The sequence below is a fragment of the Nymphalis io genome, chromosome 24, assembly GCF_905147045.1.
Source record: "Nymphalis io chromosome 24, ilAglIoxx1.1, whole genome shotgun sequence".
Classification (NCBI taxonomy): Eukaryota; Metazoa; Arthropoda; class Insecta; order Lepidoptera; family Nymphalidae; genus Nymphalis; species Nymphalis io.
In genome coordinates, this window is record NC_065911.1 from 572381 (window position 1) to 600004 (window position 27624).

Consider the following 27624-nt stretch of genomic DNA (forward strand, 5'->3'; position numbering starts at 1 on the left):
AAAGAAAATGACGCCCTGAATTCGAGCATTTTACAAGATACAAAAAAAAGACAAGTATCTACTGCTGCTTTAAGCTTTAAGGTCTTATATCCCTCTATGAAGGTTAGGAGCTGTCTCAGGTTACTGCATTACCCTCGTGGTTAGAAGCGCGTTATTATATAGATTACTAACTCCGTAATATTTTAAGGGCTTAAATAAAATGTTTTTACGGAAGGACAGACAAAAAAAAATTACTTATTTTTGAGTTAGAAATCTTCGCAGTTTTACACAGAACACCTCACCAAAACTCATACACAATCGAATGATTAGTTCAAGAACGTTTACATAACGACAAACATACTTAGAAACATTCCTTTTCATTTATTAATATGCTTAATGTTATTATGTATATTAGTAGTTTTATTCAAAACATAGAGCCGAGATGGCCCAGTGGTAACAACGCGTGAATCTTAACCGATGATCGTGGGTTCAAACCCGGCCAAGCACCTCTGAATTTTCATGTGCTTAATTTGTGATTATAATTCATCTCTTGCTTTACGGTGAAGGAAAACATCGTGAGGAAATCTGCATGTGTCTGATTACACTGAAATTCTGCCACATGTGTATTCCACCAACCGGCATCGGAGCAGCGTTGTGGAATAAGCTGCAAACCTTCTCCTCAAAAAGAGGAGAGGAGGACTTTAGCCCAGCAGTGGGACATTCACAGGCTGTTACGGATTCAAAGCATGCTAATTTTATTGTTATCGTGTCAGTGAACTCTATTTATATTTATTTATAATAAGAAAATTCACGATTGTCACGTTAAGAGTCTAAATTTAAAGAGGGTGACACTGCGAAGTACATCTATTTATATAATAATAGTTTTCGTCCGCAGCTTGACCCATGTTTGAGGGACTGAGACAGATGTATGTCCTTTGTCCTTTTCTGTTACAATGTCAACATTTTTTCGGTCATGATAATCGGTCGAGAAGTTAAAACGTAAAAGCGTAACAAAGAAACAAACACACTTTCACATTCATAATATTAGTAAAGATTCTTTTGACCCTGTTGGTATAGAAGCGATATATAAGGCCGCTGATCTCGAGGTCCTCAGTTCAATCCCCGGGTGGGGCTGATAGAAAGTTATTGGGTTATTCTTTTGAAAATTCTCAATAGCAGCTCGGAGTTTGGATGTTAGATGTGTGTTCATACCCGTGCCTCGGAAAGCACGTAAAGCCGTTGGTCAAGCGCTTGGACTCCCTTCGGTTGTTGTTGTATTGTTGAAACGTAAGCAATGAAGTTCTGAACAAAAATACCATCTATACTTAATATTATAAATGCGAAAGTAACTGTATGTCTGTTACGCTTTCACGGCTTAACCACCCCCCTATAACACGCGTGCGAAACTGCGAGTGTTAACCAGTATTCTAAAAGCAAAACAAAAATAAGCTTAATAAACATAACTAAATCTAAAAGTATAAGTAAGACATTCTAAAATAATTGTCTAACCATAAATCAATAAAATAACAAATAAAAAGCAAAAATCCACGCGAGTCTTGGTTCCAAAATGTCTTATACCATTCTAATCGCGCGCGGATTATACATATTTCTTCCATTTGTTTAATATTTAAATTTCATTATTGACGGGCCGGTTGACGTGGTTGGTAGACACTTACCTTTCACGCCGAAGGTTGTTGGTTCGATTCCCACCAGGACAGATATTCGTGTGCATGAACATGTCTGTTTGTCCCTAGTCTGGGTGTAATTATCTATATAAGTATCGTATAGTAGTAAGAATAATAAGAAAAAGCATAAAAACGATCAAGAGAACGGCAGGAAAAACCCAGACGCACCCAAGGGTATGTACAAACCTTTGTATATATGTAATAAGTTTATTTATTGATAGGCTTTGTGCAAGCTCGTCTGGGTAGGTACCACCCACTCATCAGATATTCTACCGCAAAACAGCAATACTTGATATTGTTGTGTTCCGGTTTGAAGGGTGAGTGAGCCAGTGTAATTACAGGCACAAGGGACATAAAATCTTAGTTCCCAAGGTTGGTGGCGCATTGGATATGTAAGCGATGGTTGACATTTCTTACAATGCCAATGTCTAAGAGCGTTGGTGACCACTTACCATCAGGTGGCCCATATGCTCGTACGCCTTCCTATTCAATAAAAAAAATAAATAAATAAATAAATAAATAAATAAATAAAAAAAAAAAAAAAAAAAAAACTAAAGTCGTTGCTCTGTTAAGCGAAATTTATTCTTTTTTATATCATATCACAAATTACTTCTGCAAACAAAGTATGAGTACAAATTATAATTATTTACTAACCCGTAAAAAGAAACAACATTAAAAGCTATTGCTTCAAATATTTTTTTACAATCTGAATTGTTTCTTTTTTTAAAAAAACGTCGTTAACTTTTTATTATATTAAGCCAGTGTGAATTTCTCTAATTATAGAATGACACATGACATAATGTAAAGTGTTGCCACAATAGATAATACTTGGACGTATTAAGTCGAAGTTAATGCACGTGCAATTTAAATTTAATGAAGAGCCCAAAGAGCTTCATTTACATATATATAACATACTGGCATATAAACGCACAGCCCAAACTACTGCGACATGAAAATTTGCATACGGGTTCCTTTTACGCAATAGGTTAGCACTTAGGAAGGATTTTTGAAAATTTAACCCTGCAGAAGGAACTCAGGGTTCAGGGCAGGAAGAACAGAAGGAAGAAGAACAAAGTATCGCCAGCGAAGGACGTCCTAACAACAGCATGGCAGAGTTCATCACAAGAAGTACCGGAACCGTTGAATAATCAATCGTCGATACCAAAGGTCTGTGACGAGAAAATCGGAAAGAACGTCAACGATTTGAAAAAGACGATTTTAAGAAGACGAAGAGGAAACCGACCAATGATGATGAGGATGCAACGAGAAGTGGGACAAAGTTTGCCGATAGAGTGTACAATGTCATCGATAAGTTGGAGAAGGTCAGGATAAAGGACGAAACGTAAGTGATGTTTTTTGTTAATTAAAAAAAAGTATTATAATTTATGTGTTGTAAAGTAGTAAATTATTAATACTAATACTACATTATTAATACTAAGCAGTCGTTGTCGTTGTTAATTTTTTGTTTTGTTATATCTCCTATTTTTATTATATATATATATATTATGTATTTATTATAATATATATATATATGTATATTTATATTATATATAATAGTAGTGTAGTATATATATGTATGTATGTATTATGTATGTAGTAGTGTATGTAGTATATAGGTAAACTGGCTTGTACCCTTCCCATTTATAAATATTATGATCCTCTGCCCAAAGGTTGCCTGGAAGAGATCGCTGCTTAGCGATAAGGCCGCCTGTTGCACCTCATGCAACTTTTTTGTTTAAAAATTGTAATTTTTAGTTTTAAGTTTGGGTGCAATAAAGTGTCAATAAATAAATAAATAAATAAAGTAAAGTAACAGCCTGTGTATGTCCCACTGCTGGGCTAAGATCTCCTCTCCCTTTTTGAAGAGAAGGTATGGAGCTTGTTCCACCACGCTGCTCCAATGCGGGTTGGTGGAATACACATGTGGCAAAATTTCAGTGAAATTAGACACATGCAGGTTTCCTCACGATGTTTTCCTTCACTGTAAAGCACGATATGAATTATAATGACAAATTAAGCACATGAAAATTCAGTGGTGCTTGCCCGGGCTTGAACCCACGATCATCGTTCAAGATTCACGCGTTCTTACCACTAGACCATCTCATCTCTTATGTTTTGTAATTTTGGGTAATTATACGTTTTTTCTTAAGGCTTTGCTTGCTTTCCACGGTATGGAAGAGCAAGAAACAATAACATATCTATTCGCTTCACCCGGGATTTCAATCAAGGCTTTATATTTAAGCTCATTAACTAACATCTAGATTAAAAGAGTCAATTAGTTTCAGAGATGTAGAATTAGGATTACAGTGTTAATGTACCAGGAGATCATAAACAGTGAGTCGGTCTCACCGAACGATTACATTAAAAGAGTCAATTAGTTTCAGTTAGGATTACAGTGTTAATGTACCAGGAGATCATAAACAGTGAGTCGGTCTCACCGAACGATTAGATTAAAAGAGTCAATTAGTTTCAGTTAGGATTACAGTGTTAATGTACCAGGAGATCATAAACAGTGAGTCGGTCTCACCGAACGCGGATGGCATTAATCGAAATAAGATCAATGTTAAATATATTCGATTTGGCCCTCAGAACATCCGACGCCGACGATTCCGGCGACGAGTGCTACGAGAGTCTACCCCCGGAGCCTCGTTTCGGGAACGTCGAGTACAAACTGCAGCTGGTCTCGCCGTGCGAGCGACGCTTCCAGCACCTGGTGACGCAAGTGAATAATAAATAATATTAAATATATAACATTATATATAACTTAGGTAGCTAACTGGGTAGGTATCACCCACTCATCAGATATTCTACCGCAAAACAGCAGTACTTGGTATTGTTGTGTTCCGGTTTGAAGGGTGAGTGAGACAGTATAATTACAGGCACAAGTGACATAACGTCTCAGTGCCCAAGGTTGGTGGCGCATTTGCGATGTAAGCGATGGTTAACATTTCTTACAATGCCTACGTCTATGGGCGTTAGTGACTATCAGGTGGCCCATATGCTCGTCCGCTTTCCTATTCTATAAAAAAAAAAATACCTTTGATATTACACAACGGTTATTAATTGATATAAAACAAACACTTTATTAGGAAAACATTTTCCTTGTTCGAAATATTTTATTAAATCACGAAGGTTTTAAAAATCTGCTAATTTTGACTGTTAACGCTGATAAAACGCAACCACGAGCTACAGTGTGTGCTTTCATACAGACACTGTGGTCTTGACAGCTCAACGCCACGAGGTAATTCATTTTATAACACGGATTAAAAAAAAAACAATAGCGTTTTTATATGTCGTTTAAGCAATATATATGTATATTCAATTTGAGCGTATAATACAAACAATTTTATTGAGGTTATGCTCGTGAAATATATCGATGCGATGCTCGTAGTTCCACTCGGGGCCGATAGGTGGCGCCGTTTCGAGTGACGTACAACGTTAAGCGGCATGTCAAAAGCATAATAATGCCCCGGATACACACGTGTGAAGCTGTTAGTTAGCGAATCGTTTAATTAAAATGAATTTTGATAGGCGGTTGACATTCAGCGAGATATTTTTTTTTTTTTTATAGAATAGGAAGGCGGACGAGCATATGGGCCACCCGATGGGAAGTGGTCATTGACGTCCATAGACATTGGCATTGTAAGAAATGTTAATCATCGCTCACATCATCAATGCGCCACCAACCTCGGGAACTAAGATGCTATGCCCCCGTGCCTGTATTTACACTGGCTCACTCACCCTTCAAACCGGAACACAACAATACCGAGTACCGCTCGTCTGCGGTAGAATATCTGACGAGGGGGTGGGACCTACCCGGACGGGCTCCCACAAAGCCCTCCCACCAGTAAAAATATATCGTATTGTCACCCCGACACTTCAACACGTGCCCCCCCCGCAGCTGAAGTGGTGGCTGCGCTCGGGCGGCGGCGTGGCGGTGTACGTGGTGGGCGTGCGCGACTGCGGCGCGCTGCGCGGGCTGCGGGCGGGCGCGCTGCGGGCGTCGCTGCGCGCGCTGCGGGACATGGCGCGCGCGCTCGGCGCCGCCCTCGTGGGCGCGCGGGCCCGCCGCGTGGCGCCCGCGCGCGCCGTCGCCGAGGTGTACATCCGCAAAGTGGGCACGCCTTGAACTGGTACACCGAGGGGCCGCGAGGCCGCGATCGAGACGGAGATGGTTTGTCGATGTGTGCTTATAACGTTGCCATAGTACCCGCGTTCCCTGTTTTGGGAGATTTTCGGGACTTAATTAAAACTAAATAGGGTTATTAAATTTTACTTTTTAATGTTGATTATACATTTTTTTAATTATAATATTTTATAATAATGTTCTAGTAACTAAATTAAATATTGAGTATTTAATTACAGGCACAAGGGACATAACATCTTAGTTCCCAAGGTTGGTGGCGCATTGGCGATGTAAGCGATGGTTAACATTTCTTGCAATGCCAATGTCTATGGGCGTTGGTGACCACTTACCATCAGGTGGCCCATATGCTCGTCCGCCTTCCTATTCTATAAAAAAAAATATTTATAAGGCCTCTTATCCAGAAGTTTTTGATTCGATTATCATGTAGAGATCCTATACGTGTGTACTCGTAATAAGGAGATGACGCCTTATCCCAGCTGTGGGTAAAAATGCTGTTACATTTTTAAACAAATTAAATGATACCTACTCAGTCGGGACAAAAACCGACTTTGTTAATATTATATTGTAATATCATTTATTTTATCCTCAGATAAATATTTTATGGTCAAGAAACTTAGTTGTAATTACAATGGCAGTATAAAATTTGATCTTGAAATTGTAATGACGTCATTGGTTGATGGTATGTGAGCTGTTTGTAGTGCGCAATACAATAGTTTTTCTTTTCTACAGGTGAACTCGATAACGGTAGAGGGGGCGCTCGCCTGAACATGTTCAGGCATTTGCACGAAGTGAAAAATGGTAGGACGTCCTCGCTCAGCCACGAGATACTCGGCTTCGATGCTCAGGTGCGCTAATGATTATTTTGACGTTTATTTAAATTAAGAACAATCCCCCACCCACTTGCAAAGCCCGGGCAAACACCACTGCACTTTGATGTGCTTAATTAATGGGCACATTGTCAGGAGATCTGCTTTTATGGGATGAAGTATTGCTATGTATATCCATCAACCCGCATTGAAGCTGCAAGTTAGAGCTCCAAATCACAAGTTGAGGGGAGGCCTTAGCCCAGCAGAGGTGTTATTTTTTTTTATAATAAGTAAATAGAAAAAAAAAGTAATAGTAAGTTGTACACTAGAAGTGAGATTTGGAAGCGTGTAAAGACATTGTTTGCGCCTGAACTCTCTAATTTTCACCCTGGGATTATGTAAATGTCTATGTCCCACGGCTGGGCTAATCCCTCCCTCTTCTCCCTTTGATGAGGAGCTTATTCCAATACGCTGTTCCAATTTAGTGTTGCTAATCTGGGTTTTAACACGCTATCATTGGTATCGATTTACATATTCTATTCACTACCATCTCGGTTCTCAATAGGATTAAGAGTGTGTGGGAATAGAGACTGTCTGTGCTTGCACGCACACACAAGTACCATTATTAGTCCCGTGCAGTTGTCTAAACCGTTCGTATCCGTAACAGCCTGTGAATGTCCCAATGTGCTGGGCTAAAGGCGGGTTGGTGGAATACACATGTGGCAGAATTTCAGTGAAATTAGACACATGCAGGTTTCCTCACGATGTTTTCCTTCACCGTCAAGTAGAGATGAATTATAATCACAAATTAAGCACATGAAAATTCAGTGGTGCTTGCCCGGGTTTGAACTCACGATCATTGGTTAAGATTCAGGCGTTCTTACCACTGGGACATCTCGGCTACAAGTTGTCTAAACATCTTTATCTAGTTTTCATACTCATTTTTCAATTATATTAATCTTTGTAAAAGCTTCCGTTATTCTATTATCCAGTTGTATGATGGCGTATGTTACACCCCGTTAACGAAGGATGGCGCTCATTCGAAATGTCACATTCCTGAATCGCGCTGTCTAGATATTCGCTACTGAGTATATATAGTGTAGAAGTGATTGTTCTAGTGATCTAATAAATTGTAGTTTCATTTAACTAATCCCAGGTATCAGTGTTGCAGAACTATCGATAGTTTGACCTCGAAAACTATTATCGACAGTACTTCCGAAAGTATCGTCTTGTGTCAATATTGTCGATATTATCGATAGTTACTATAGCTCTCTGTTCACAATACTATTGGTAACTCATTTGCCTGCCTCGTTGGTCTAGTGGCTTGATATAAGACCGCAGACCCCGGAGGTCCTGAGTTCAATTCCCAGATCGGGCCAATAAAAAGTTATTGGGTTTTTCTGTTAGAAAATTCTCAGTAGCAGCCCGGAGTCTGGAAGTTGGAAGTGTGTACACTCCCGTGCCTCGGAAAGCACGTAAAGCCGTTGGTCCTGCGCCTGAACTCTTTCCGGTCATGTCGGATCGCCGTCCCATCGGATTATGGGAGTTAGGGAATAGAGAGTGCACCTGTGATTTTGCACACACTTGTGCACTATAATATCTCCTGCGTAGTTGGCTAATCTCTCTTGAGATTGGCCGCCGTGGCCGAAATCGGTCTGGAGGACATTATTATTATTAATACTATTGATAACAGCAATCCATAGAAATTCATTCGATAGTAACGATTTAATAAAACTTCATTAATATTAGTGTTGTTACTGGGCCTACTACATTACTTATCTTGAGAAAGCAATAATAATATAATAATAAAAATGATAACCCCACTGACGTATCTTTACATTGCCGACGTGGTGGGGCTTGTGCGCTTCAATGATTCTTAGCGCTATGCCAATAGAGCTACTCATGTTGGATTGGCCTAAGATGAGAAGACAGACCAAGATAGATACAACCCAAGCCAAGGTGGAACAGCGTACGTCGAGGGCTCCATGGCTAAGGGGGTGCTTAGTCGTTAGTATACGTGTAGCGTTGAATAAACGCATTACTCGCTTCATGCATAGTTGGTTAAAGCACCGCTATGCGTGACGTCACTGCCGAGCTGATGCGCTCGGGCGCGCCTCGGGACCGTCGTGCAACATCGATTTTACCCCGCTCGCCAGTCGTTTTCCGATACCGACGCCGTGAGGCCGCGCGCGCACCGTTCGATACTCATTGCTATACAACGCTTTTACGTATTACGCTTTATTCCTCTCATATTTCTTAGTTGTTCTATTTTCATACTTAAACGCTATCACTGTACCTTCGCTATATCTTTCTTGTGAACCCCTTCTGTGCTTGTGACAATATATGTGTGTAAAAACTATATAGTTTGATTTATCGCTGCTTAACTTTTCCTATGATAGTTAAATTCAACTATAAGTGGTGACCCGTACGAACACTCGCACTATTATAGACTGTGTACGTTGCAATTAACAGTAATAAGTTAAAATGGCAAACAATGGCGCGAAGGAAGAAGTGTGCCGCGTTGGCGTCAAGGTGCCGCCATTTTGGCCGAACGAACCGGCATTGTGGTTTGTTCAATTAGAAGGACAATTCGCCTTGTCTAATATAACGGCGGATGGCACGAAGTTCTACCACGTTATCGCCAATTTAGACTACAAATATGTATGCGAGGTAAAAGATGTAATCACGAATCCGCCGGCAGAAAATAAATACGAAAAAATAAAAACAGAATTAATTTCGCGGTTGTCGGCGTCACAGGAGCAAAGGGTAAGACAATTACTTACCCACGCAGAGTTAGGAGTTCGGAAACCCTCTCAATTTCTTCGACATCTGCGGAGCCTAGCTGGAGCTGATGTACCGGACGAATTCATACGCTCGCTGTGGACGAACCGATTGCCTAGTCACGTTCAGGCGATTATTGCAGCTCAAGCCGATCTCCCCCTCGACACGGTGGCGCAAATTGTAGATAAGATCCACGAGGTATCTCTGCAACCTCAGGTAGCAGCAGCATCGACGTCGACTTCAACACCGTCAGGATGTCCGACGACGCTCATAGAAAAGCTTGTTCAGCGAGTCGACGACCTGTCACGGCAAGTTGCGGAGCTATCCATCAGGTCCCGCTCGCGTTCGAGAAGTCGAGCGCGTTCTCCACGCTGGCGTCGACGGTCCCGGAGCCGCTCTAATGCTGGCTCGAGCCATTGCTGGTACCATCGGCGTTTCGGCAACCAGTCGACGAAGTGCCGCTCCCCGTGTTCGTTTCACTCGGGAAACGAACCAAGCAGTCAGTGAAGGCGGCAACGCGTGACTGTAATAGTGTAGCTGGTGGCCGCGTTTTCATAACGGACTGTAAGACTAAAGTGCAGTATTTAATAGATACAGGTTCTGACCTTTGTGTATATCCACATAATTATATTCGAGATAGGAAGTGTATAAAGACAGACTATCAGCTGTTCGCAGCCAATGGGTCCACAATAAATACTTTCGGCTGGGTGAACCTTTCCTTAGACTTTGGACTCAGGCGTGCTTTTACGTGGCGTTTTGTCATAGCTGACGTCACTAAACCTATTATAGGCATAGACTTTTTATCGCATTATAATTTGCTTGTGGACGCTAGACACCATCGCTTAATAGACAATATTACTTCACTAAGTGCTCTTGCTAAACCTGCATCACATGTTGTGTGCCAAATTAAATCTTTTACAGGTACTTCGCGATACCATGACCTGTTTTCACAGTTTCCGGATCTCACTAGACCCGCTGGAGACCTGTCTCCGCGTGAGGTCAAGCACAACACACTCCACTACATACGCACGACTTCCGGACCTCCTGTATACAGCCGTCCTCGTCGTTTAGCACCGTATAGACTCCGGATTGCTATCAAGGAGTTTGAGGATATGGTAAGAGCAGGTATCGCAAGGCGATCCGATAGCCCGTGGTCGTCCCCGTTACATCTCGTGCCAAAGAAAAACAATGAGTGGCGGCCATGCGGAGATTACCGTGCACTTAACGCGCGCACAATACCTGATCGATACCCAGTCCGCCATATAGGTGATATAGCGCATAATCTTGCCGGCTGCACAGTGTTTAGTAAAATTGACCTAATCCGGGCGTATAATCAGATCCCAGTCAACATTGCTGATATACCTAAGACTGCTATAACTACCCCGTTCGGAATGTTTGAGTTTCCATATATGAGTTTTGGTCTACGCAATGCTGCTCAAACATTCCAACGCTTTATAGATGAGATACTCAAAGGTTTAGACTTCTGTTTTCCTTATATTGATGACATCCTTGTGGCCTCTCAGGACGAGACGCAGCACCGTGAACACCTGAAGCAAATCTTTCAGCGTTTACAGGACCACGGTGTCGTGATCAACGCTTCGAAATCCGTATTAGGGGAGCCACAGGTGGAGTTTCTGGGGTACGTCGTCTCTGCAGAAGGTACGAGGCCGCATCCTCAAAAGGTGGAAGCCATACAAAAATTCTCGCAACCCAAGACCATCAGGGAACTACGAAGATTTCTGGGTATGACAAATTTTTACCGCCGTTTTGTTTCTAGCGCAGCAAGGATACAAGCCCCATTGCACGAGCTACTGTCTGGTCCAGCTATCAAAGCCAGTACACCTATTGTTTGGTCAAACGAGCTTCAGAAGGCATTCGAAGCGTGTAAGGCAAGTCTAGCTCAAGCCACACTTTTAGCACACCCGCATCCAACAGCTGAATTAACTCTGTGGACAGATGCTTCAGACAACGCGATCGGCGCTGTACTACAGCAGGAAATAGACTCCGTGTGGCAACCGCTTGCTTTCTTCTCCAAAAAGCTCAGTAGATCACAGCGAAAATATAGTCCATTCGACAGAGAACTACTAGCGATCTACGAAGGCGTTAAACATTTCCGTCATATGGTAGAAGGGAAAGACTTCACCATATATACCGATCACAAACCAATAGTATCGGCGTTCAGAAAGGCCTCAGAGAATTGCTCACCACGCCAATTTCGGTATTTTGATTTTGTGTCGCAATTCACAACTAATATTAAATATGTCGCAGGTGAAGACAACGTGGTAGCCGATGCTCTCTCACGCACGGATGCAATTACCACCGCCATCGACTTGGACGCATTAGCTTTATCGCAAGCGAATGACGACGAGCTCCAAGGAATTTTAAGAAGCAATACTTCTTGTCTGGACCTCCAGAGATTAGACATTTCTGGTTCCGGTAAGACGATTTACTGCGATATGTCCTGCTTATCACCACGTCCTTATCTGACTCCAGAATTCCGCCGACAAGCGTTCGACTGCTTTCACGGATTGAGTCACCCAGGTGTTAAAGCAACAACCAGACTGGTCACGCAAAACTACGTGTGGCCTAATATTAAAAAGGACTGTGCCGAGTGGACTCGTAACTGTCTGTCATGTCAACGCTCGAAAGTTTCCAGACACACTCGATCTCCTGTACAGCATTTTGTTCCTCCGTCGAACAGATTCAGCCATGTACACATTGATCTAATCGGACCTCTGCCAGCCTCACAAGAGTATAAGTATTGTCTTACAGCCGTGGACAGATTCACTCGTTGGCCAGAGGTAATACCACTCTCCGACATCAAAGCTGACACAGTGGCAAATGCTTTTGTTGCTGGTTGGATTTCACGTTTTGGCTGTCCCGAGAAGATAACAACGGATCGAGGAAAACAATTTGAGGCATTTTTATTTAAGGAACTTTCGAAGCTGATAGGTGTCAATCATATACAGACCACAGCATACCATCCCGCTGCGAATGGAATGGTCGAACGGTTCCATCGGCAACTCAAGGCGGCGATAATGTGCCACAATGACGAAAACTGGGTTGAAGTACTTCCGCTAGTTCTTTTAGGAATTCGTTCAGCATGGAAGGAGGACATAAGCACGTCATCAGCTGAACTAGTGTATGGAGAGCCCTTACGATTACCTGGCACATTTTTCAACAACTGTCCCACTGAAATCGTGGATTGCACAGATTTTCTCGCACGACTACGAGAAAACATTCGGAAACTTAAACCTACACCAGTTGTTCACCATGGCAGAACTCCTGTTTTCATCAGCAAGGACTTGCGATCTGCTCTACAAGTTTTTATACGGCAAGATTTCGTTCGCAAGCCTTTACAGGCACCGTACGCTGGACCATATACCGTCATCGAACGAGGAGACAAATTCTTCAAGATCGACATTCGGGGGAAACCTACCACCGTTTCGATAGACAGATTAAAACCAGCGTACATACTGAGTGACCAAGCGCCGCGCACGGAAGTTGGGATGAAACAGATAGAGGATACAGTTAGAAGTAATGAAGATCGCCGTACTCGATCAGGTCGAAGAGTACGTTTTCCCGACGTTTTTCGACCTTAACGGTCTCCGGGGGGGCTGATGTAGCGTTGAATAAACGCATTACTCGCTTCATGCATAGTTGGTTAAAGCACCGCTATGCGTGACGTCACTGCCGAGCTGATGCGCTCGGGCGCGCCTCGGGACCGTCGTGCAACATCGATTTTACCCCGCTCGCCAGTCGTTTTCCGATACCGACGCCGTGAGGCCGCACGCGCACCGTTCGATACTCATTGCTATACAACGCTTTTACGTATTACGCTTTATTCCTCTCATATTTCTTAGTTGTTCTATTTTCATACTTAAACGCTATCACTGTACCTTCGCTATATCTTTCTTGTGAACCCCTTCTGTGCTTGTGACAATATATGTGTGTAAAAACTATATAGTTTGATTTATCGCTGCTTAACTTTTCCTATGATAGTTAAATTCAACTATATACGAACTTTAGAGACAAGGGGACCTCTAATTTAATTTACCCTTATCACAGTGAGTGCAGGGCTCTGCTGTGATTGACTTTTATGTCCCTAGCTACTCGTGGGAATAATATGATAACTAGGTCTAAAACTAAAAAATATATACAGGCGAACGTGCCATCGTTAGTAGAAGAGTCCACGCAGACTTCTAATTCATCCTCTAAATCTTTATTCCCATCAATACCCTCTTCATCACCAATTTTGTATGCATCTTCACCAAATTCATCATCAACCGTTGCTCAACTGGCGGATGTTGCACAGGAGACAAATTTTGTCAGTGAACCTGTGCCCACCACCAGTGGCGTAAAAAAACGTAAAAAATTGAGTATGGAAATGAATAAGTTCATCCTACGTACCTACCTATATCTTACAAATTTAGAATCAGACACAAATTCATATCTTTCTTCATTACATATAAAATTTATAGATAAATATCCACATATGGAAGTAAGCAGACACAGAATTGGTGACCAACGTAGAGCTATTATACAAAAGAATATATTATCACAAGAAACCATTGATCAGATTTACGATGAAGTTAAAACAGAATTGGAAGTAATCCAAACTCAGATACAACAAAACGCCACAAATCTTAAAACATCCCTTAACACACTAACAGGAAAACGTATGAAATGGACAAATGAATGCAATGAAGCAATTATTAGGATTTATTTCAAAATAACACAATTAGAGACTAATAAGACCGCTTATAGAAAACGTTTGTATGAAGAGTTTATAAACTTATACCCAGAGTTTACACACATTACAGAGCAAAGATTAGCGGATCAACGAAGGGCAATAATAAATAATAAATATATTAAACAAGATAGATTAACACTGATTAAACAACAAGTAGCAGATGAATTACATTATACACACACACTAATGGAAGACACAGATAATGAACATTTACAAACAACAGAACAAAGTAATATTACACACTACGATGCATTCAAATCTAATTCAAAAACAAACTCACAAGCTAGGAAAATCAGCTAGGAAAATCGGAATCAGTGCATGTAATTGTAGTGTTTTGCACACTACAGTTACATGCACTGATTCCGTTCCGTTCCGTCAACCCCTATCGATGAACAAAACATAGAAAGTATCACCCACGATCATGATACGACTTTAGAAGTAAACACTGAAATAGAGAACACATTCGTTCATGCTCTAGAACATTTTTGTGATACTGAACCAACTAGCAGACCATACATACCTAAACAAAGGACTTCTAAAAAGTTTTCATTAATAATGAAATACATAGATACAATGATACTGACAAAATTTGTAAACACTAATACTGATTTTATCACTCTACAGACAATAATTTACTGTGCAGCATGGACAGCAGCTAAATGTAATGGGGCAAGAATGACATTCTTAACACAAAACAACCACCAAAACAAATCATACAGAAAACCTAGTTGGCAAAGAAGATTAGAAAATAAAATAAGGAAGTTGCGAGCCAATATAGGCAGGTTAACACAATTTATTAGAGGAAATAGAAACCCAAAAGTAGTAGCTGCAGTAGAACTCATAAAGACACAATATCAATCACACGCACAATATGAAAATACAAACACGCATATAGAACACTTCTTAGATACCTTAAAACAGAAACTCAATGCAGCAGCTAGTAGACTTACGAGAGATATTTTACGTGTACTGCCCGTAAAATAGAAAACAAAACATTTGCTAACAATGAAAAAATCTTCTATAGAAATTTATTATCTAACTGCAAAGATAATGAGCAAAATCTAGAAATACCTCCCCCTGAAATATTTCGACAATTCTGGGCTAAGACACAACAAGAAGGAGGAAACATAATGAACATGAAGACTGGGTTAACGAAATAACTACACATATTCCAGAGATGGAGTTCAACTTCATACCAATAGAAACATTTATAGATGTCATCAAACGAATGCACAATTGGAAATCCCCAGGCTCAGACAATATTCACAACTATTGGTACAAGAAATTTAGTAGCACACACTCATACATACATAAGTACTTAAATACATTCATTCAATCACCACATTTACTACCGAAATATATAACTCATGGAATCACATACTTAGTACCTAAAGATAAACAGGATAACACAAATCCAGATAAATACCGACCAATTACTTGCTTACAAACCATATATAAAATTTTATCAGCTTGCATAAGTGAAGAAATATACAAACATTTAACTAAACATAATATATTAGCCGAACAGCAAAAGGGGTGTAGAAAAAATAGCCAAGGTTGTAAGGAGCAGCTTACTTTTGATGCAATCATTTTAAGTAGTGCGGTAAAATCAAAATCAGTTATCCATACTATGTTTATTGATTATCAAAAAGCCTTTGATTCAGTCCCGCATAGCTGGTTATTGTATGTCTTAAAATTGTATAAAATAAACCCAACCCTCATATCATTTCTTCAAAATTCTATGCAAAACTGGCAAACTGTATTAAAAATAAAACAATCGTCCATGAAATCTCTAACTACTGAACCAATCCGTATCCAACGAGGAATTTTTCAAGGAGACGCTCTGAGCCCCCTCTGGTTTTGCTTGGCCTTAAATCCTCTTTCACTCTTGTTAAATAAAACCAATACAGGATTCACACTTTACGGTAATAACACCCAATATAACTTATCACACCTCATGTACATGGACGATATAAAACTCTACTCCACTGACAAAAACACGCTGCTTGAGTTAGCAAGCATTACGGAACAGTTCTCAAAAGATATTCATATGAAATTCGGAGTTGACAAGTGCAAAATTCTGTCAATCTTGAAAGGAAAAATCCTTAATAATAGCTACACACTCGAAACTGGTGAACAAATTGAACCAATGGATGAACTAAGCACATAAAATACCTTGGTTTTAAACAATCTAGGCAAATACTACAAACTACGACAAAACAAGAACTGCTTACAAAATTCTCGCACCGATTAAATCTCGTATTAAATACACCACACCTTAACTCTAAAAACACAATAAAAGCTATTAAAACATTTGCCATACCCTTACTTACGTACTCTTTCGGAATAATACAATGGTCAAAAAGTGACATAAAAAAATTGCAGCGAACTATAAGCTCTCACTTCACTAAATATAGGAAACATCATTCAAAATCTTGTATTCAAAGGCTCACACTACCACGCAAAGAAGGAGGAAGGGGATTAATAGACATACACAATTTACACAATAAGCAGATACTCTCACTCAGACCATACTTCCATGATAAATCCGAACACTCACCTCTACATAGACACGCAACAGAAATAGACAAAAAGCTTACACCATTAAACCTACATGACAAAAACACTCAAGTAAACGAACATATCATAAGTACACAACAACAAATGTTGGCATGGACTGAAAAAACACTGCATGGGAGGCACCGAGCCTATTTGAACCAACCCCACGTCGACAAAGAGAAGTCGAACGAATGGCTCAAACGAGGTGAACTGTTCCCTGAGACCGAAGGTTTTATGCTCGCCATTCAAGACCAAATAATAGAAACTCGTAACTATAGGAAGTACATAATGAAGGATAATAATCAACCTACTGACTTATGTAGACAATGTAACGCAGCCTCTGAAACTATTCAGCACATAACGGGGGTTTGCAAATCTCTCGCACAGACCGATTATAAGCATCGACATGATCAAGTGGCTGCAATCATACACCAACATTTAGCATACAAATATAAACTTATAACAGAAATGAATCCATATTACAAATATAAACCGGAAAGTGTTTTAGACACTAGAAACCACAATATCTACTGGGATAGAACAATAATAACTGACAAAACTATCTGTTATAATAGACCAGATAATATCTGGTCTATTATAACAGATCTATATAGATATAATTTTATAGATATAATCTTATCGATATAGCCGTTCCTAATTCACATAACATACAAACCACAATATCTGAAAAGTTAAGTAAATATCAAGATATCGCCATAGAAATTAAAACGCAATGGAAAGCACAAACAGTACACATAGTCCCAATAGTCCTATCATCCACAGGTATCGTGCCAAAATCCTTGACACAAAGTCTGAACACCTTACAAATGCCAGCGTATATCGTCCATATACTTCAAAAAGCCATAATCCTTAACACCTGCCGTATCACCCGAAAAATTTATATCATCATCCACTTTATCATCAACGTTTTTAATATAAGCAACACTCCTTAACGCTTGGCTTCAGCCCGCGTTTTCGGTTTAAGCCCTTCGAAAGAAGAGAAACTTTAAAAGTTAAATAGAAATAATAATAATAATAATATTGGACATTATTCACACACGGTCATCTGATCCCAAATTAAGCAGAGCTTGTGTTATGGAAACCATACAACTGATATACTACATATACTACTTTTCTTTTGTAAATACATACTTGTATCGTCCACCGCATGCACATCCAAACAGACATACTACACAACACATTCCAACTCAACATAGAATATTGGATTGACGACACAACGGACGATCGAACGTACACAGTGGACAACCGCATTGCTTATCTCCGTTGTGACGTCGTCCTTTGTTCTGTGTTGAGGCCCCGCCTACCGGTGCAAGCGCATTGGAGCGACGGATCTTTTATATTGGCTACGAATGATCCTACCAACGTTTACGACTTACGCATTATTCATTATTCTACCACCGTCATAACCGTTACTTGCGCTTATTTTTTACGTCTACAGATAAATTGTATTTACAAAGAAAGTCTACACCTATGATAGCTTTGGTTACATCCGCAACAATAAAGCGCCAAGGAAAATCCCTGCGTAAGCCTAGATCTAAATTAAAATTAACAAAACCATACGTGTTGATGACACTGCCGTTAGCCGCCGACAGTTGATAGCCAGTCTGCTTGCACTGGTTGTGTAGGGCCCGAGGAAATACGCACAAGTCACTGCCCGTGTCGATAAGGAACTCGTTCTTGGTCCGGCGGTCAGTGACGAATAGACGACCTGGTGTTGGGTTGGAGCAATCGGTAGTCATCATTACCGACTGCTTTGAGAGTTTCCCGCCTTCGAAAAGTCACACGGCTTTATGCACTTCGTTGCGCCGTCCCTAAACCGTTGGTGATACCAGCATATCGGATACTTCCGATAGCTGGACTCGGAACGTCTGGATGATCCACTTCTGTCACGGCGCTGATGTCGAGTCCTCGAGCGGGGTCGTCTGCCAAGCTCAAGGGTCAGATCCTTAACCATTCTCCGCAATTCGGCGATCTCACCAGCCATGGACTGTAAACTGGGTCCATGCGCAGATGTCGCAGCAATGTGGTGCGGTGGGGATGCTATATCTTGCACTCTGTCGGCCAAGTCTGCAAGGGTCTCCAGTGAGCTATGAGGCTGTGATGCGAGAAGGGTCTGGATGTTTCCGGGCAGGCGACTGCACCAGATGGTACGGAGAAAGTCCTCAGGCACGTTCTCGCCCGCGAGGTTCTGGAGATGACGCAGGAATTGGGATGGCTTTCTATCTCCAAGGTCTTCATGCATGAGAAGCTGTTTCACCTTACGCTCTTGAGAAGCCGAAAGTCGCTTGATTAGCTCGGTTTTTAATTTATTGTATTTATCAGCAGCAGGTGGAGCCAGTAAAATATCCTTGACCTCGCGCGAATATTGGTGGTCGAGGTTGCCGATGACGTAATTGAACTTGGTGGAGTCACCAGTAATTCCGGCGTTCGCGAATAGAGCCTCGACTTGTGCGAACCAGTCTTCCGGGTCATCAGGGTAAAAAGATGGTAGTCGAAGACCGGCGTTAAAAGTTCCAGAGCGTTCGCCGTCAGTACTAACGCGCTGCATAGGGCGTGGTTTTCGCTTGGTCACGTTATGACCGCCATTTTGTGAAGTGCATGACTTAGCAGAATCGCTGCTTTCGCTCATGGTGGTCTTTAATAAAATTACAGCTCGGGGTCACCAGTTATGGGTGAGTGATGCGTGTGTTAGGGTCTGTGAGAATATTATAATAAGAAATGAAACTCACGCGGATGGTCCATAAATGTGTATATTATATACACGTTATACACACAATATATGCACACAGAAGAAATAACGTTATACAGGCATAGAAGATCACATATGTACACATAAACACGAACACAATACTTAAACACAAAGTGAATTATTTTTAAGCGCAAGTAACGGTTATGACGGTGGTAGAATAATGAATAATGCGTAAGTCGTAAACGTTGGTAGGATCATTCGTAGCCAATATAAAAGATCCGTCGCTCCAATGCGCTTGCACCGGTAGGCGGGGCCTCAACACAGAACAAAGGACGACGTCACAACGGAGATAAGCAATGCGGTTGTCCACTGTGTACGTTCGATCGTCCGTTGTGTCGTCAATCCAATATTCTATGTTGAGTTGGAATGTGTTGTGTAGTATGTCTGTTTGGATGTGCATGTGGTGGACGCCACATCATCGTCGCCATTACATTTAGCTCCGAAGAAGGACAACGGATGGCGACCTTGCGGGGACTACCGCAAGCTCAACGCGAGGACAATTCCGGACATGTACCCCATCCGACATATCCACGATTTCGCGCATAATATATCAGGTTGTACAATTTTTTCTACAATCGACTTGGTTAAAGCTTACAACCAAGTGCCGGTTAGTGAAGATGACATCCCAAAAACTGCCATTACAACCCCGTTTGGTTTGTTCGAGTTCCCATTCATGACCTTTGGTCTCAGGAAAGCAGGCCAAACGTTTCAAAGGTTGGTTGACGAGATGACTCGCGGGTTAGATTTTGTTTACCCTTACCTGGATGACTTCCTGGTTTTCTCCAAAAGTCAGGCCGAACACGAGAAGCATCTGCATCAACTGTTCGGGAGAATGCGAGACTACGGCATGCTGGTCAACTCAGCCAAGTGTGTCTTCGGTGCCGAGGAGGTAACGTTTTTAGGTTACAGAATTTCGGCAGCTGGTACCAAGCCCTTAGACTCTAAGGTAGACGCCATCAAGCAATTCCCAGTACCTAAAACCGTCCAACAGCTGAGACGTTACCTAGGTATGTTGAATTTTTACAGGCGATTTATACCTCAGGCTGCTAAAATCCAACAGCCCCTCCACGCCTTACTCACTGGTTCAGTGAAGGGCTCCCACCCAGTCCATATATCTGGCGAAGCCCTCGCAGCATTTAACCAGAGTAAGGAGAGTCTTTGTGATGCCACTTTACTTGCACACCCAGATATCCAGGCCAAACTAGCTCTCGTCACAGATGCGTCTGACCAGGCAGGCAGGCAGTCTTGCAGCAACACAAAGATGGGATTTGGCAACCGCTAGCATTTTTCTCACGGAAACTGAGTCCGGCACAGCAAAAGTATTCCCCGTATGATCGCGAGCTTCTTGCTATCTACGAGGGAATCAAACACTTTCGCCACATGCTAGAGGCGCGACATTTCACAGTCTATACTGACCACAAGCCATTGCTTTACGCCTTCCACGAGAGGAAAAGTAGCAGCTCCCCTCGTCAGTATAGACACCTGGATTTCATAGCGCAGTTCACCACAGACATTCAGCATATATCTGGCAAAGATAATGTTGTTGCTGATGCCTTGTCCCGGGTGGACGCACTACAGAGCCCTGTCGCCATTGAAACACTCGCCAAATCCCAAATCAACGACCCTGAATTAACACTTCTACTCGGTGGTGAATCTTCACTCCGCCTCGAGAAGAAGACAATTGACGGTAGCCTAATGTCACTATACTGTGACGTAAGCACCCCTACGCCGAGACCATTCGTGACTAAATCACTTAGGCGTCAAGTCTTCGACAGTCTGCACTACCTTAGTCACCCTGGTGCTAATGCGACTGCCAAACTTGTATCGCAGCGATACGTGTGGCCAGGTGTGCGGAAAGACTGCCGCGAATGGTCACGGAAGTGCCTGGATTGCCAACGTGCCAAGGTCACAAGACATGTGACAGCACCATTAGGCACCTTCGAATTACCACGAGCCAGGTTCACTCAAATTCACATTGACCTAGTGGGACCTCTTCCGCCATCTGAAGATTTCAAATATTGCCTCACAGCTGTAGACCGTTTTACTAGATGGCCTGAGGCGATACCTATCGCAGACATAACAGCTGAGACGGTTGGCAAGGCACTGCTGTCGGGATGGATATCCCGTTTTGGCTGTCCGACAGACATCGTTACCGACCGCGGACGTCAGTTCGAGTCCGCTCTGTTTAACTGCCTGTCCAAGATAGCCGGGTTTCATCATCGACGAACCACCGCCTACCACCCCGCATGCAATGGTCTTGTAGAGCGATTTCATCGTCAGCTGAAATCATCGATCATGTGCCATGCCGATAGCCATTGGACCGAATCGCTACCTCTGGTCCTCCTTGGCATGCGCAGTTGCATCAAAGAAGATCTCAACTCTTCATCCGCGGAGCTCGTATATGGCGAACCTCTTCGCCTCCCCGGAGAATTTTTCAATTCCTGTGTAGACGGTACCACGGACCTTTCCGACTTCACCGCTCGCCTGCACAGGATAATTAATAATCTCCGACCCTCTCCAGCCTCACGTCACGCGAATAATAAAGTCTTCGTATTTAAAGACCTCGCTTCCTCCACCCACGTATTTCTCAGGGAAGACGCGGTGCGGGGATCCTTACAACCACCATACACCGGCCCTTATAAGGTTGTACAAAGTGGAGACAAAGTCTTTAGAATCCTAGTCAAGGGTAAACAGGTCTCCGTCTCCATCGACCGTCTAAAACCAGCGTACATGGCCACAGAACCCGCCACAAGCATCGAAGTCCAGCACGGCAACATCAGCCAAGCTAAAGATGCTGTGTGCCCCGATGTCCGAGCAACTCGCTCGGGTCGAAAGGTCCGATTCCCGGATTTTTACCGTCCGTAGGGACGCTCTCTGGGGGGGGAGTGATGTGGCGTCCACCACATGCACATCCAAACAGACATACTACACAACACATTCCAACTCAACATAGAATATTGGATTGACGACACAACGGACGATCGAACGTACACAGTGGACAACCGCATTGCTTATCTCCGTTGTGACGTCGTCCTTTGTTCTGTGTTGAGGCCCCGCCTACCGGTGCAAGCGCATTGGAGCGACGGATCTTTTATATTGGCTACGAATGATCCTACCAACGTTTACGACTTACGCATTATTCACTATTCTACCACCGTCATAACCGTTACTTGCGCTTAAAAGTTTGCGGGCCACAGCAAGTACCAACGCACCACGCTCCACGGGCTCACGGGTTACTCCCCGCACTACGCCATGCTCGTTGTAAGTATGTTTATTTATTACTAGTTCCCATACGTGTGGGGGGGGGGGTTCAGAGTTTAGGTATCCTAAGTCTTTTTCTATAGCCCTGATAACGTGTTTTCAAATTATTATTAGGTAAGGATTTTTTTGGAGTCCTGACATATCAAACCAAAAGTTAATTTTCATTTTATTGAATAAATATCTTATCTTAATAATACATTTTTACAAACAGCTCAAAATCAAAATAATTTATTCAGGTAATAATATATAAACCTAACACCGGCTCAAACTGTAGATCCTACTAAAAATAATCGGCAAAAAACTAAACTCTTTTGCTACAATTAAACTATGTAAGAGTTTAAACACAATTTTTTATCATATTTATAAACCCTTATCGAGCAATACGTCTTATTAATGAAAGTTTTTTAAGAGAGAGAGTTGGTTCCTCCTAACTGGCCTAGGCCAGTCTGGGTACGGGCCGCGGGGTTGCCCCCTAACCTGTCGTGTCTTTAATTTTTGGCCCGAGGGGCCAGGGTCACAGCGACCCAGTGCCTGTAAGTTTTTTAAATCAGCTACAAGATAATATTATAGATGGCACTGTAGTCATAATATCAACTTGTACTATAAAGTTTTTTTTTTTATTTCTAGATTTCGGCAACAGCCGGTATAACTCGCATCACAGAAGAACACATCGGTCTTCTGCTGGCTTTGGACATGCCGTTCTTCGCAGTCATCAACAAGTGTGAACTGGTTAGCAACATCAACGCTGTTGTAGCAAGGCTGGCTCAATTGTTGGAACCCGGTAATAAGGTCAATGATTTTATTTTAAATAGCATCTATAAAGACTAGCTTATAAACTAGGTTATTATTTCTTACATCAATGCTTTTGGGTGATGGTGACCACTTACCATCAGGTGGCCCAATTGCCCGTCCACACACATATAACATAAAGAGAAGCCGGGGAGGGGGGAAAGTTTAACAGACAAATAGATATATTTACTTTCCCATTTATAATATTAGTTTATATTGTAATTGGAAACATGCAGGTTTCCTCGCGATGTTCTTCAAGGAGCACGAGATGATAAATCAGGGATGCTGTATAATTTATAGATTTATTTAAATTTAAAGTAATGGTATATATTGGTATTATTACAGAAACCGCTGTTAATAACTGACGAGAATATGGCAAGGAACTGCGTTGCGCCGCAAAAGTCGATACTGGACACCATAGACAATCTAGACGAGGAAATCAAAAAGGATGAGGAGTGAGTAGCTTCACAAGCCTTTATTTAACCCGAAGTGTTTCTGGGTGAACTCTTATGTATGACCTTAAAACGAGTCCCATACTATTGGTAATGGTAATAGTATTGTCTATAGCTACGCCAACCACCCTTGCTAGATACTTGCCTTTCACGCCAAAGGTTGTGGGTTCGGTTCCCACTCAGGACAAACAATTGTGTGCATTAACATGTCTATTTTTCCTGAGTCTGTGTGTAATTATCTATACAATAGTATATCAGTTGTCTGGTTGCCATAGTACAAGCTCTGCTTAGTTTCGGATCAGATATATATATATATAGTTGAACGCAAATCACAGTAGTGTCGGCCGGCAGGGTGGCCGTGTTCCCGGAGAGCTGCGTGCGCGGCGCCGGCCTCAACGCGCTGCACGCGTGCCTGCTGGCGCTGGCGCCGCGCCGCGACCTGCAGCGCCCCGAGGACGTGAATGAACCATATGTTGCGCAGTTGACTAGTATCCTTTTTATTAAATTATAAATGTTATAATTTATGTCATTTTACAGGAGGCGTGCGAGTTTCAAATAGACGAAATTTTCCACGTAGGGGACTCGACGGGGCCCGTCGGCTACGAGGGCGACGAACTTATCATAGGTGCGTTGCGTTCTGTTAGTTGTGAGATGAATAGAGCGACGTATATTTAACACCCCCCCCCCCCCAGTACCTCTGGAGTCCGGCAAGTTCGCGGAGATATCCGTGCGCACGATATATATATACCGCAACCGCGTCCGCGCGCACGCTGCCGCACGGGACAGTTGGCGTCGCTGGGCCTGGGTCGCTTCCCGCCGGGACTGCGGCAGGGCATGGTGCTGCTAGCGCGGCCGGGGGGCTACACCGTGGGACTATCAGACTAGTCCACTCGTCGCAAGCTTCGGAGAAGAATCGAAAGAACGCGAGGAGACAGAACAAGAATATCCTCCAGGACATCGCCAACGTAAAGAACAGCCTCACGAAGACATCGGACACGAAGTGCACGAACGTGTACGTGTCGGACGACGGGAGCAAGTACAGCGACGCGCACGTGTCGAGCGACACGCAGGACAAGTGCGTGTGTGACGACCTGGTGTTCCTCGAAGACCCAAACGACCCTAGACGCTGTATATACTTTCAGGTGAGCAGAAAACTCTACTCGTTTTTAAAAATATTAGCAAACCTTAGATATGCGATTCCACGCGATTCGCTACCAGCTCTGCTGTATTGTACACCACAAACACTTCTCGATCAATATATCTCTATATATAACACGACACTGTTACACTTAACTACTTATATACACTTTAGTTTTACTTACAAAGTTCCGATAACATCTTTACAGATAACCAAAACGCTAAATTTTTCGCGAATCCATAGTCAATACCACAGAATATTAAGATTTCGACCAAATTTCATGGTCAAAGTTGCTTATATACTCTACTTGCTATTGGAATCGACTATAGACTTGTATATGTTTGCACAGCACTTTGTGTGTGTGTGTGTTTTTTTATCCGTAACAGCACGTGAATGTCCTACTGCGGGGCTACAGGCCTCCTCTCCCTTTTTTGAGGAGAGGGTTTGGAGCTTATTCCACCACGCTGCTCCAGTGCGGTTTGGTAAGTACACATGTGGCAGAATTTCAGTGAAATTAGACACATGCAGGTTTCCTCACGATGTTTTCCTTCGTCGTAAAGTACGAGAAGAATTATAATCACAAATTAAGTACATGAAAATTCAGTGGTGCCTGAACCATCTTGGCTGTTTTTTTTATATGCTAGCAATATTAGCACAGACTGTGCAATATAATATGTAATGCGGTCATGAATTAAATTTGATTGAATGTAACAGGCATCCGTGCATGTCCTGAGACACTCCACGGCCATCTACCCAGGGTTCCAGTGCTCTGTGCATGTCGGGAACGTGCGTCAGACGGCCATTATCGAGGTAACGAATACATACATCAAACTCACTTTGCGGAATGGAATTAAATAGTTTAATTTTGGTATAATTTGTGGTGTTGCGTAAAATACTTAAGTATGATAATGATATTTATTTTTTTATGTTATATTCCTGTTTAGCGGTAGAATATCTGATGAGTGGGTGGTACCTACCCAGGCGGGTTTGCACAATGCCCTTACCACCAGTTACCACACACACTTATAATATATTCTGCCGCCAAACAGCAATAGCATTGTTGTTGGTGAGTAAAACAGTGTAACTACAGGCACGAGGGACATAACATCTTAGTTCCCAAGGTTGGTGACGCATTGTTGATGTAAGCGATGGTTAATATTTATTGCGGTGTCAATGTCTATGGGCGGTGGTGACCACTTACCATCGGGTTGCTCATCTCATCGCTGACCACGGATATATTTTTCGCTTTAGGGTATAATGTCTCCGAACAACGTGCTGAGGGCGGGCGAGGGGGCCTCCGTGCTGTTCAGGTTCGCCCGCTGTCCGGAGTACCTCGTGCGGGGCCGCCGGCTGCTGTTCACGGCGGGGCTGGGGACCAGGTACCGCTCAACGAACCCAACGATAACTTCTAATTACAGTTGAATTGTTGACCCAATAAAGTATATCGTCAGCTCAGTGTTGGTATCCGAGATCGCTAGCTCCACTGACTTTCACATATTTAATTTATAAGTGTTCGGTGAAGGAAATCCATGCATCGAAGCAGGTTGTGGAACAAGCTCAAACCTTCTCCTGAGAAGGAGAGGTTTTAGCCCAGCTGTGGGACATTTATATACTGTAACTGTTTTGAATCATGTTGGAATAAGTTTTGTTCTTAAGAAGAGATATCTTCGACCAACAGACACTTTTGTACTTTACTAGCAAAACCCGGAAGGTGGCTGTTAATGTGGTACAGCGCCATCTAGCGGCGTTACAACGAAGTGGATATTATAAAATCATCCATGAGACATACATCTAAATTTCAATTATGATGGTGATTCAAACGGTCCGAACTCTATTAATCACAAACAGATACACAAACAGCCATTTTTATATATTAACGAAATTGTTTTGTTACAGAGCCATCGGCCGGGTCACGCAAACCTTCCCGTACCATGAATTCTATAGAACACGGCTCCAATGTAAAATTCGAGATCTCTCTAGAATATTCTAGATAAAATAATATATTAATTGTATCTGTAACCAGTTTTCTTGTCGTGTTTACTTCATGATTGCGTGGGGAGCGTTTCGCCTTGCGGATTAAATTACAAAAAACGACAAACGATGATGGTATTTTTATGTTACATAAAAACAGTGTTGCCAACCTCTTAGAAGCATCCTCCTGACGGATGAATTGAAACAAATACAAAATACATTTATAATATGATGTTAAAAAAAAGCAAATCAAGTACTGCAAGTAGCATTAGTAAACTTGAAATATACTCAATTAAATGAAGCTTAAGAGTTAATCCCCGGAGAGAATTTCTTTAAAAAATGTTCCTCCTAAAAAATGTCTAACCTGAAAATATCCTATTTGATTTCATCTGACATAGCCCTATTTAGGGGGAAAACCCCCAAGTTGGCAACACTGTATAAAAAAAATGTGGACCATCCATATAAACTTTCATACATTTAACACTAGCGGACAAATTTTTAATAAACCATCAAATGTGATCGAGCAAATTTTC

At 42.1% G+C, this 27624-nt stretch overlaps 1 protein-coding gene across 1 annotated transcript in view; it reads left to right on the forward strand.

Moving 5' to 3' along the window:
* Positions 1 to 6644: 6644 nt before the first annotated feature.
* The window catches only part of LOC126777998 (GTP-binding protein 1-like), a 67314-nt gene continuing 46334 nt past the window's right edge, over positions 6645 to 27624 (forward strand). Inside the window, exon 1 of the mRNA XM_050501372.1 lies at positions 6645 to 6656. The gene's annotated coding sequence lies outside the window, so the exon portion shown is untranslated. The remainder of the gene's footprint in view (positions 6657 to 27624) is intronic.